The sequence below is a fragment of the Ochotona curzoniae genome, unplaced genomic scaffold, assembly GCF_017591425.1.
Source record: "Ochotona curzoniae isolate NIBS_2020 unplaced genomic scaffold, NIBS_Ocur_1.0 contig_2754, whole genome shotgun sequence".
NCBI lineage: Eukaryota > Metazoa > Chordata > Mammalia > Lagomorpha > Ochotonidae > Ochotona > Ochotona curzoniae.
In genome coordinates this window covers 32,505,430-32,516,025 of record NW_024465582.1, presented here as the reverse complement: position 1 = coordinate 32,516,025, position 10,596 = coordinate 32,505,430, and positions in this window count along the sequence as shown.

The following is a 10,596-nucleotide window of genomic DNA, read 5'->3' as shown; positions in this document are numbered from 1 at the left end:
GTTGGGCAGGACCTGAGCAAGTCCATTTCCCCCACTTGAAGGCCAGTGGCCTTTGGAGTGTTCTGGCAGTGCCTTGTGAAGGGCAAAGCTTACTATTCTCACCCGTGACTTACAGAGGACCCCAAGCCTTATGAGACACAGCTTCTGGAACTGTTCCCACTCTTTCTTTGAGATGGTTCCTTTCCTGGCCTTGAGTAATTGCCTGCTAGCACGCACTGATCAATTCTTTGCTGAGGACCGATGAGCTCCCAAACACTCGCTCGCTCTCCCGCCTTCTGCCCTCCTCGTGCCCTCCCCCCTCCTCCTCCAGCGCTCCCTCTGTAATGTCCTGTGGGGTTTCCTCCAGCCCCACCCTGGCTGTCAGGTCTGCCTTGTCACCTCGGACTGATTACTCAACTGCACATGCGCACTCCCTGTCTTGCGGCTGGAAACCCTCCAGACACAGAACTGAGGTTACTACAGGGCTTACTTACACGTTTCCCCTTGTTCAGCGAGACACACTCTTGGGTTCATGGACTTTTCTGTTTCGGTGTTTTAAAAAGTAGGATAAATCATGCCATAGGCTTGACTTGATGACTAGATCGGATCCAAGTGAGGTCAGCCAGGACTGCTGGAATTAGAATGCTAAGACGTGGCCGGGAAGCTGTGAGAAGCTACAGTGCAAGACAGAGCAACGCGTAGCCCAGCGGAGCAGAGAGGAAGGGTGAATGGGATGTTGAGGCTTATGGTTCTTGCCGAGTTCCATCCTGAGGCCCATGATGTTCCTATCTGTTTTGTGAGACACCCATGACTCCTTCGAGATTCCTGTTCTGGCTTACGTCACTCCAATTGGAAGGTTCCGCTGGCTCAGATGGAACATCTTCAGGCAAAGGTGGGGGTAGAGACAGTTGCAAGGGAAGAGGCGAAGCTCTTTAATCAATGGGGAAAGTGATCTTAGAAGAGTGAAAGTGAGCAGCACACACAGTTTTCCTACCCCTCTCCCTTGTCGTACAGAAGAAAAGGAAACTTGGAGCTAAGAAGGTCAGGAAATTCTTTGATGTAGTACTGGTTGCCTACAGAAAATGTGAAGTGGTCTCCTGTGCAACGTGAGGCAGCGAGGTACAAGTTGGTGCTCGGTGAAAATAGAAATGATTGAGGGGGAATTCCATGAGGTCAGGCCTGGGAAGCAGGCCGGGTGACGCAGAGAGAACAGGTGCATCCGTGCGGCCTCAGCCCTAGTTAAGAACCACTCTGACAATGAATGTGCATGTTCCAGAACTGGGGATTCCTAGGGACGTGAGCAGTAGGGTTTGTCAGGATGAGCCTTGGGGACAGGGGTGGCTATTAAGGCCATTCCAGCAATAGCTTGCTATTCTCCAACTCTCTCATACACAAAATCACACAGAGAGGCAGGAATACCCACAGCCCCTGCCAAGCTTGGAGGACCTGGAGGCACTGAAGCCAAAACCAGCAAGAGACTTCTTGGGCTTCTAGCTCCCTGTCGCCAGATAGGAGGAGTGCTCCTGGGGAGTGCCTGGGGCTGGTCCGATACCAAAAGACAGCTTCAATTGCATATATATATATTTTTTTCTTTCCTCACCAAAGTTAATATTCCTCCTTAGCGAGTATTTTGGAAATAGAGATTTTCAGTTGTCATGATAAATAAAGATCTTGAGGGCCTGGTGCAGTAGCTTAGTTGCTTAAGTCCTGACCTTGGCACATACCAGGATTGGGGGTACTGCTCCATTTCCCATCCAGCTGCCTGTCTGTGGCCTGGGAAAGCAATTGAGGACGGTCCAAAGCCTTGGGACATTGCACCTGCGTGGAGACCCAGAAGAAGTTCCTGACTCCTGGCTAGGGATTGGCTCAACTCTGGTTGCTATGGCCACTTGGGATCTCTCCAATGGATGGTAGATCTTCTGCTCTCTCTCTCCTCCTCCTTTCTGTATATCTGCCTTTCCAATAAAAAGAATACATCAATTTTTTAAAAAAGAAATAAAGGTGTTGAGCCATGTGGGCCAGGGATGCTAGACATGCCAACACCCCGAGATGTGCACAACAAATCGAAGAACTGTTAGAGACTTTATAATGATCTTGGCTTAGAAACTATCCCTGTGTCGCAAATGAACACAGCATTGTTGGTGAATTTTCCAGGAATGAAGCTACCATGTAAATTGAAGGAAGATTGTTCTTAAATTTTTTTGGGAGCTTGTCCAAGAGTTGTTCACTCTTTCAGAAAATCATGGGCCGTTGTGAGGCTCCTGAAGGTTTGTGTCTCCGTTGCTAATCCCACACAGAGTGTCAGCCTGCATTCCCACTGTCAGAGCACGAGGTATGAGTGGTGCGGGCGCCAGCCTGATCGCCTTTAGGATAATTGTATTTAAACACTGATTCTTGGGAACACATGTTTTATTATGAGTTAACATCACACTTACTTCTCTGTAATAAAGGGGTTGTATGTATTAGTGCGTTCTCTGGGGCCACTGCAGTAGAGGAACGCAGCTGGTTTGAACTGAGATCTGTCTCAGCTTCAGAGACTGCAAATCTGAGATTAAGATGCAGGCAGGGTTGGAAACTCCTTGAGGCCGTGAAGGAGGGGTCTGTGCCAGGTCTGGCTCCTTGGCCTGTACCTGATTTATTTTATCTGGGATCTCTGTTTTGTCTTCTTGCTGAACTTTTTGTCCGAATCTCCTCTTCTGAAGATGTCAGTTCTGTTGGATCGGGGTCCACTGCAATGAGCTTTTCTGGCTCATTCCTCCCTAAAGCCCTGTCCTCAAATACCATTCAGAGGTGCCAGGGGCACAGGCTGAACGTGCAAGTTTGGGAGCTGCAAGACATGGTGATTGGCAAAGTAGATCTATACTATAGTAAGTGTGATTTTTTTGTTTGTTTGTTTCAAGATAGCAAAGAAAGAACTATCAACATAGAAATGTTTCTTATAAAATGGAGATATAGAGCACATTGAGAGCAGCTTGGATCATGTCCTGGGTGACTAGGAATTGGTAAGCTTCACAAGCAAGCACTGTCCCTTTCTACGAATTTTTATTCTAACAGGGTTTGTCCAAAATTGGCATGAGAGGTCAGGCAGGCAGAGAGAAAAGTGGGAAGAAATATCTTTCTATTGGGTAAAGGAAGATGAGGGTTTGAAGGTTTGTGGGGGTGGTGGCACCTCTGCCCTCTGAAACACTTTGGGGATCAATGCCTTAGCATGTCTCTCTACAGCATTCTCGCCTCTTCTTTTTGACCATGTCAGTAGGCAGAATTTTCTGAATCGACAAGTTCTGGTTTTTTTGTACTTAACAATTCCTTCTTCCGTGTTCTCTCTCTCCTCTCATATTTTTTTTTACTACAAACACCAAGGAGAAACCAGGAAGCACTTGTAACTCATTGCTTCAAAATCTCCTAGGTTGTTTAGAAACAGGAGGATGCTTCAAAAATTCACAAAGTCCTGGGTGTTTTTCACAGTGGGAAAGATGGCATTTAGGATGCCCTTACCCCAAATCAGAGTCCTTGGTGTTAAGCCGTGGCTCTGCTTCTGGTCCAGCCCTCTCCTAAAGCACAGCCCAGATGGTGGAGAATGGTGGCTGCAAAGCCTGAGCCCGTACTGCCAACGTGGGAGATTTGGTGTGTTCAAGGCTCCAGCTTGATTTGGCCCAGCCCCAGTCTTTGGGCAGTGAAGTTGCTGATGGCAGACATTTTTCATTTTGTCTGTCGCTGACAAATGAACTACTTAAAAAAAACAATCCTTAGGAAATGGAATTTAAAAATAAATTTGTTTTTGAAGATGTATTTATTTATTTGGAAGTCAGAGTTACAGAGTTAGAGGTCTTTCATCTGGTGTTTCATGGCTCAAATGGTGACAGTTGCCAGGCGTGGGCCAAGCGAAAGCTGGGCGCCAAGAGCTTCATCCTGGTCTCCAGTGTGGGTCCAGGTGCCCAAGCATTTGGGCCATATTCCTCTGCTTTTCCCAGTCCCTTAGCAGGGAGTTGGATCAAAAGTGGAAAGGAGAACTGAAACTGGCACTCATGTGATGCCAGGATGGCAGGCAACTGTGCCACCTGCTATATCATTCTGCTGGCACAAAAACATTTTGAAATACATACACATTCCTTTTTATTGCTCTTGATTTGAAGTTCTTTCACTTAATGTCCACAAAGTGGTAGAACACAAATTTTCCAGGTGCTTTGAAAAAAAGGTTCAGGGCCAGGTGCTGTGGCTTAGAGGGTAAGACAGCCTGCTGTGACACCTGTAAGCCACATGGGCATTATAGTTCGAGTCCCAGCTGCTCCAATTCTGACATTTCTCTCCCTCCCTCCCTCTCTCCCTTCCTTTCTCCCTTCCTTCCTCCTCCCTTCTTCCTTCCTGTCTCTGAAAAGGAGACGATCATTGTCCCTACCTTCTTTTTTTCTTTCTTCATTCTTTGATTGGAGAAGGAACATTTTTTTCCCATTAATTCCAGCATCTTTTCCTCTCATCCAAACCCTAAGCTGAATGACCAACTGCAGTCTTTACTTAAGGGATTAAGAATATGACCTAAGCTTGTAAAATTAGGGTGATTTCAAACCCTTGCTTAAAATGCTAGGCTATGGGCCCGGCGCGGTGGCACAGTGGTTAAGGTCCTTGCCTTGCACGCCCGGGATCCCATATGGGCGCCGGTTCTAATCCCGGCAGCCCTGCTTCCCTTCCAGCTCCCTGCCTGTGGCCTGGTAAAGCAGTCGAGGACAGTACAAAGCTTTGGGACCCTGCACCCATGTGGGAGATCCGGAAGAGGCTCCTGGCTTCGGATCGGCATGGCATGGGCCGTTGCGCTCACTTGGGGAGTGAATCATCGGACGGAAAATCTTCCTCTCTGTCTCTCCTCTCTGTATATCCGCCTTTCCAATGAAAAAATAATAAAAATAAATCTTAAAGAAAAAATGCTAGGCTACAAACTGCCTGTCTCCTGCTGGGTGTGGATGGACTCACTGGCCTGAATGTAGGCAGTCAGACATTCTGGAACCATGACGAAAATCCATGCGCACACACACATTTATTTTTATTGGAAATGCCATTTTACAAAGAGGAGAGATAAAGAGAAAGATCTTACATTTGCTAGCTCCCTCCCCAAAGGGCAGCAATGGATGGAGCTAAGTTGTTTTGAAGCAGTAGCCAGGAACGTCTTCCAGGTGCCTCATGCAGGCACAGGGTTCCATGACCATCCTTCACTGCTTTACCAGGCACATTAGCGGTGATTGGATGGAAAGTGGAGCAGCTGGGACATGAACTGGTACGCATTCTGGATCCTGGTGCTTGCAGGTAGAACATTAGCCAGTTGAGATACTGCGCTGGCCCAGCAATCTACTTTCAGATGAGTAGGACATGGCAGCTGGCAGAGTTGAGAAGCAGGAAGAAGATGGTTTCTCTTTCAATATTGACTCGGGGGTTCAGGCATCTCCATGAAGTTTCTGGTATGGAAGGCATTAATGACCTTTATTGTTTGAACTTCCTTGAGTTGGAGTTTCTATTGCTTTTCATGGGGAAGATCCTGACAAGCCCTGTGCTCCTTTGATGCTCCTCTGTGTGGATCAGAGAGCAGACTGCTCCCTGCACAGAGTGATTCAGAGAGCTGGGCAGGACGTGCTGTGCAGAGGCCACCATGACCCTGTGCGGGAAAGCCTGGTTCGTGAGCTTCATGTGGGAGTCTTACTGCTTCAGTTTCCCTGCAAAGGGCAATGGTGACAGTGGCTGTTTTAATCCATCCCGCATTAGAGTACAAGCCATGTGGTTAATGTTGGTAGCTGGCACACGGAAGCTGACAACAACAGCAGAAGAAGAGATATCAGGCTGCGAAGCAGTATTAATACATGTGGAGATGTCTACACACCTCAGATGCACTCAGAGAGATGAGCGGCATGGCTTAGGAAGTTTCTGACACTTACTGCCCTGAGTGGCACCTGAGGCTTACAGTCTTCCTTCATTCCCAGACTCAGGCAAGAGTGACTCTCTGTGCCTTCCCTCCAGGCTGTCCCACCCACGTGCAGAAAGAGAGGGAGTGTAAAGGCTATTGATGATCACTCATCATATGTCAGGCTCTGTCACGTGCGCTTCCCCTGCCACATCTTGCTCATTTCAATACATCCTTGGAGGTAGGGACTGTGATTGTCTCCGCTTCGGAGACAAGGAAACTGAGGCATACAGGGGTTAAGGTTTTAAGGCCGAGAAGGAATTTAACCTCTGCTATTGACCTTTCTTTCTTTTTTAAGATTCATGTAGTTTTATTTGAAAGGCAGATTTACGGGGACAAAGAGAATCAGAGAGAGAAAGGTATTGCATTCACTGGTTTATTCCATAAATGCCAACAAAAGTCAGAGCTGATGTGGTCTGGAGCCAGGACAGGTGCAGAGTCCCACAGCTTTGGGCCGTCCTCAACTGCTTTTTCAAGCCACAAGCTGGGAGCTGGATGGGAAGTAGAGTAGCCAGCATACACATCGGTGTGCATATGGGATTATCAGCGTTTGCATGTGAAGGATTGACCAGTTGAGTTATTGCACTGGCCCTTGACTCTCATTTCTTCAATCTTGATATTGTATTGTCTTAACTTGTGTGCCATACTTGCTTTTCTTTCTTTTCGTTTGAAGATATTTTGATTTGAAGGACAGAGTTACAGAGAGAAAGAGAGAGATTGAGAGAGAAATTTTTTTTCTTGCACTGGTTCACTCCACAATTGGCCACAATGACTAGAACATTCTACTATCTCTCCAGGCATAGTAACAGGGAACTGGATTGGAAATGAATAAGTCTGGACCGAAAGCAGCATCTGTATGGGGTGTCAGCACCACAGGTGGCAGCTTAACTCACTGTGCCACAGCGCCAGTCCCAATATTTGCTTTTCTACTCATAAAGCACTGTAATGATTTATGAGAAGACTCTCACTTTTATGCTCTGAAATTGTGTGTCTTGTATTTGTGTGTGTACTGATGCTGAGTCTGTGAGTCCTTTGACTATGGACTTTCCAGCATCTACAACTGTAACAGGTGCATCTCTGTTCTTTCCCACCTGCCTGGGAGCAATTATTTGTGACAGTAGTCCAGACACCTCATGGGACAGCCATATCCTGGATCGAAGTGCCTGGATTTGAGTATCAGCTCTGCTCCCCTTTCCAGCTTCCTTCTCATGTGCACTCAGGGACGTAGCAAGTAATGGCTCCAAATATCGGGTCCCTGCCACCCAGAAGGGACACCCAGGCTGAATTCTGGGCTCCTGGCTTTGTTTCGGCTCAGCATAGCTCTTTCGGGCTCCTTTGGGTTATCTGAGGATAGGAGAGATCTCTCTGCTTCTCAAATAAAATAAGCTGAGCCAATTTCAAGTATTCTATTATAGCAGCAATAAAAGAGAGAATAAATGGAGCCTCACCCGTCCAGGCATTTAGGTTTGGTTCAAGGAGAGAGCAGTTGCTGTCTGCCAAGGTTTCTGCTTGGCATGTATTGCGGGAGAAGCTAGCATCCACCGGTGTTGACTCATAGATGTTGCCTCTCTCCCTGTTGGATTAAGTGAGTCTGGGAACTCTAGGGGTGGATGCGCTGGCCTGAAAGTGTGACTCCTTAGGGGAGTGCTTCCCCTGCTGAGAGGAGCCGTCCTGTTGTCCATTCACCTCATGGGGCCTGAGTCATCGGCTATGCCATCTCTCAGGCCATGGGGAGCATCTTCTGCTGCTCTCCTCCCAGAACAAAATGTCCATGTTCTTAACCCAGTGATGATCTCAGACGCTGCTTCCAATTTTCAAGTATCTGCAGGGCCCTAGGAGCTGAGGCTTTTGCAAAAAAAACCTCCGGATTGCTAGCTATGGTCACCTGGAGCATGAACCAGCGGATGGAAGATCCCCGACTCTCCCTTTCTGTAACTCTGCCTTTCAAATAAAAAAAATAAACCATTTTTAAAAAATGAGAACAATAGATATTTTTATTTAGAAGAAAACAAATGTTTAAGCATGTACTAAGTCATTTGTGCTAGCTAGGTTATGGAAATACGATAAAATATGTAATTTCAAGAACTGGGCAAATGCCCCATGACCCCTAGAAGCAGCCTGATGACATTAGCTTTGTGGCGCGGCAGCCGTGCGGGCAGCTGGACCTCAAGGGGTGCCAAGGGCTTATTTATTGGCATGAATTATATGCCCCCTTCTAACCCCCTTAATTTACCTCAAGCAAATGCAGGTAATTAGTAAGGTGGAAAGTGACTGGAGTTCTGAAGCTGTGGGTGTGTTAGAACCGAAGAAATGTTTTTAATTACTATTTGTATAGCATGATTTTACTCTGAGAATGGTGTAGCTTGGAGAAGCAGAGACTGAGTCACAGCAAGCCTGGAGCGCTTGTGGTGATTATAGAGCTGGCGAAGGAAAACGAATTTTTAAAACCATGCCAATATATAGACTTTTGGTATTAAAATCACCTGGAAAAAACGTACAAAGTTCTATGATTGATTTTCTTCCTTAGACTTATTATTATTATTATTATTTTTTATTGCAAAGTCAGATATACAGAGAGGAGGAATGACAGAGAGGAAGATCTTCCATCTGATGATTCACTCCCCAAGTGGCCGCAATGACAGGTGCTGTGCCGATCTGAAGCCAGGAACCTGGAACTTCCTCCGGGTATCCCACATGGGTGCAGGGTCCCAAGGGTTTGGGCCATTCTCTACTGCTTTCCCAGACCACAAGCGGGTAGCCAGATGGGAAGTGGGGCTGCCAGGGTTAGAACCGGCGCCCATATGGGATCCTGGCATATGTAAGGCGAAGACTTTAGCCACTAGGCCACCACACTGGGCCCTTTTCATGGATTTTTTTGGGGGGGGGATGGGAATTGGTCATCTCTACCCATATTTTGCCAGTGTAAAAAAGAAAAAAAAATCCAAGAATGTTGGGGAGGGAATGGTAATGTGGTCCAAGGGGTTAAGCTGCTGCCTGCAGGGGCAGGGTTGGCATTCCAAGTGAGTGCCAGTTCGAGTCCCAGCTGCTCTGCTTCTGACACAGCTACCTGCTGATGCCCAGAGTGCTTGAGGTCTGGCTAGCATTGTGGGAGACCCAGAGGAAGTTCCAGGCTCCAGCTGTGGCCATGTGGGGAATGAGCCAGTGGATGGAAGAGGTCTGACACTCCATATCAAAAAAACTGAATAAACCATTTTAAAAAAATACAAGAAGATTGGATTTTTTATTTGAAAAAAAACCAAATGCTTAACTTACAACAGCATTGGTAATAACTGACATTAATGCATAATTCCAGCTGAAGAAAAGACACATTAATCATTTCTTAAAGTTATATGAAATCTGGACCTGGAGCAATAGCATAGTGGTTAAATCCTTGCCTTGCATCCACTGGGATCCCAGACGGGTGCCTGTTTGTATCCTGGCTGCTCTTATTCCCATCTAGCTCCCTGCTTGTGACCTGGGAAAGCAGTCTAGGATGGCCCAAAGTCTGGGGATCCTGCACCCGTGTGGGAGACCAAAAGAAACCCCTGGCTCCTGGCTTCATATCAGTTCAGCTCCAGCCATTGTAGCCACCTGGGGAGTGAACCAGCAGACAGAGAGAGTGTTTCTGTATCTCCTTCTCTCCTTTCCAATAAAAATATATATATATATCTTTAAAAAATTCTATGAAATCTATGTAAGTTTGAACTATTTTATCTGAAAAGCAAAAGAAAGAGAGGGAGAAAGGGCTAAAGAAAGAGTTGGGGGAAAGAAAGGAATATCATTAGATTCTTAGGGTTATCTCTGAAAACCACCTTGAATCTATTAAAAACTAATTCAAAATGACCATAAAAGTAAGTAAAATTTACAAAAACGTGGACTCTTTTACCCACACCAATCTAACACACATCAAATTCAGTCTCCGTTGTTGAAGGGACATTAGTTCTTCTCTCTGGTCATGCAAGTGTCCGAGAGAGATAATGCAATCCACAATGACTTGTGGGGCTGGGGAGACAGTCTGCCACTGGGGACTAGAACTCATAATAAAGTCCATGTAAAAGTCACTCTGCTTTTTAATTATCACCCGGCACTGGCAATTTTAAACAATGTCAGTCATAAAATATTCCACCCCGTGGACCTAAATTCTAAGCGATGATTGTGAATTCTGTGGAATTTGAACCAGCACTTTTTCTTTTAACCTGTTCCTTAGTAGATATATTTTTTTTCTGCATGGACTTGATTTAGAAAGGCACTCATTTATTCAGTGAGCTCTCCCTGCTTTGCCCACGCCCACCCTGGCCATGCATGAGTCACGTGCATTTGTGTAGCAGTCATTTCCTAGAAGTTAAGGAGACATTGGCTTGCATCCCGTGATCCTACATACAGATCTTGCCCCGAAACAAGTAAATCCCAAGGGAGCAGCGACAACACAGTGAGTGTGCAGGTGGATAAACAAAGGACTTGCACGGCTTCAGCCTTCCCGTTCAGCATGGCGACTTGGAGTTTTTATTTTCCCTGGTGTTTCAAACTTGAAACAGTTCAGCAGAGTGCAAACTCCTGCACCTGCTGTTTTGGCTTCGGTTGCCACCTGGAGCTTTCCTGAATTTGCATAACAGTTTTTACTTGAAATTTTATATTGTGTTTATCAACTGTTTAAGACTAATAACTGAGAGAGC